Source organism: Lactuca saligna, chromosome 5, assembly GCF_052625555.1.
Source record: "Lactuca saligna cultivar CGN05327 chromosome 5, ASM5262555v1, whole genome shotgun sequence".
NCBI classification, from domain to species: domain Eukaryota; kingdom Viridiplantae; phylum Streptophyta; class Magnoliopsida; order Asterales; family Asteraceae; genus Lactuca; species Lactuca saligna.
In genome coordinates, this window is record NC_136421.1 from 252,043,568 (window position 1) to 252,046,379 (window position 2,812).

Here is a 2,812-nt window from a genome sequence, read left to right on the forward strand (position 1 = left end):
TTGGGATTTCATCCAATAATACTTTTTCATCCTTTACTGAACATGCTCCACAAAATCAAGCCTTAATTGTTCCACAAACAACATCCCAGGTCGTTCAACCATCCATGCGTTATCCATATGCAGCCTCCTCCTCAAAAGCCCCTACTCCAACCTCTACTCCCAAAGAAGTCGAAGAGACCATGGCTTTAGCTTCTGGGTTGGTGAACTATTATAATGCATTTGTGGTTGGTGAATTGCCACTATAGATCTCTTTCGCTAATTTAGATCAAATTCACCTAGAGGATATGGAGGAGATGGACATCACTTGGCAGATCTCAATGGCAATGTCCAGGTCCAAACAATTTGCAAAGAAAAAAAGGAAAGAACAATGGGGAATGAATGCAGAGAAGAAAGTTGGTTTCAACAAGGGAAAGCTGAGATGCTTTAACTATCACGAGCCTAGTCATTTTGCTTGTGACTGTCCTAAACCTGATCGTATAATGAATAATGAAAGGACGATGGTGTCGGTGGGAAGCAACAGGGGAGCTGCTACCAACAACGAAACTGCGAATCTAGCGGTGGTAGCTCAGTTATTTGACTGGGAGGATCAAATTCAGGCCTAAAAAATTTTTGGACCTGAAAATGCTCACTTATCGTAGATCAGTGACATCCCTAAAGAGAAAGATGCAGAAGATCCTGACGCAAAGATGATGGAATTACAATTTTCTTTCATGGTGTCCACTACTCCTGAATCTGAAAAGAAAGAGGTCAGTCAAACTTTATATTCTCAGACATGTATTGATACTCTTAAATTTTTGCGTGAATAGATTGAATTACTGCATAGAGAGAATGAGGAACTGAAATACGAGGTATATAACCTTAGGAAGGGCCAAAAACCACTAAAAGAACAATTAGAGGCCAAGACTAAGGACTTTAGGAAATTGCAGGAAGAGTACAGTAACAAGTGTGAGAACTACAATTGTATTAAGAAACAACTTGCCACTGTAATTGAGGAACTCGACACATTAAAAATTTGTTTTGAAAATGCTGATTTTCATCTTAAAAAGTTTGATGTGTCAAGTGAAATAGTTGAGACCATGATAGAAAAACAAATGAGATGGAAAGATAAGAAACAAGTAGGGCTAGGGTATGAGTGTGTCCCTCCTCCTTTTAACCACAATTACATTGCTACACCTATGACCTAGGAAGAGATGGACAGAGCAAAATTTCTTAAGTATAGCAAACCTGTTGTACCCATCACGGAACGTATTGCTATGGAAAAGGATACTAACGTTTCTACTTCTTATGCAGATTCACCTTTAAGTCAGGGCAAGCATGCATCAGAGAAGAGTGTGTCTGATGTTTCTATTTCAAACACTACTACTTTTTTTTTCTTTCTAAAACTGATATTTTGATTTGTGATGACTCCGTGTCAAAGTCTGTTGATCTAGTTGTTTTTTTTAAGTGTGGTGATGTATTTGCTAAATCTGATGTTTCTGTCACAAGCACATCCACTCCACCCATGCCTGTCAGATCATCTGAGTCTTACACATGAATGTGTGGGAATATTAAGGGAGTAAATAAGAATAATAAACCAGAGAAGAGTGGTACCAGTTCTTACGTTAAGAAATAAACATGTTTTAACTGTGTAACTGTTGGACATATTGCACATAATTGTCCAAATCGTGCATTTGTTCCTTTTCATGTGCACAGAAGAGAGAACGAATCGCGAGGACGATCTCTCGTAAGAAAATTCTCAATACCTCGTTCTCATGATGATGATTGGAATGTCAATAATGAAAAGAAATAGGCTGGGCTTAAAAAGGATAAATAGGTTTTTCATGAATATACAACAGGTAATTTCATGAAACCGAACGCGGCTAAGACAAGGTCGGGTTCGTCAAAGTCTTTGTGTGGGTCTTCGTCTAATATTAGACGGAAACCCAAACGATCAAAACAAAAGAAACTTGTTTCAAAATCACATGTAAATGTTTCTAAACCTAAATACCAATGGGTGCCCAAGAACTTAAATGTCCAATCATCTCAATCTTCTGCTTGTGCATCTGTTGATAAATTAAAATAAAAAAGTGAAAAAGAAATTTTTGTTGCTAAAAAGGGAAAACCCAGTGTTTCTATGAATTGGGTTCCAAAATCTAACTAATCTCGCGCATCGTCTAGGAACAACTACGGAGGAATGTCGTCAGACCTTGGTATGTCGACAGTGGTTGTTCCAGGCACATGATGGGAGACATATCCCAGCTGCATGACATTCAAAATTTCATTGGGGGTTATGTTTCCTTTGCGGGAGGAGAAGGCGGAAAGATCACACAAAGAGGAGCTGTCACCAATGGACTGCTGAGTTTTGAGAATGTTAATTATGCTCCCGAGTTGAATCATAGCCTATTGAGTGTCTCTCAAATCTACGACAAAGGCTACTCAACTCACTTCACTGATAAAGAATGCCTTATTTTGAAGTCTGAAATCATTATTCCTGAAGATTGGATCTTAGTGAAATCAAAACGGGATGGAAATGCTTACATCATAGACATGAATCATAATATCCCGGAGCAAGTCACATGTCTCTTCTCTAAATTCATTGAGCACAATGTCATGCTCTGGCACCGTCAACTCGGTCATGCAAACGCCAATAACCTGAATTGTCTTGCCAAGAACGAGATAGTGCATGGCCTACCTGTCAAAGACTTCATTACTTTTGAAAAATGTGTGGCATGTGCACAAGGAAAACATCATCGCAAGCCCCATCTGCCTAAGGCTATCAACTTAATCAACAAGGTTCTCCAGTTGTTGCAGATGGATTTATTTGGTCCGGTCA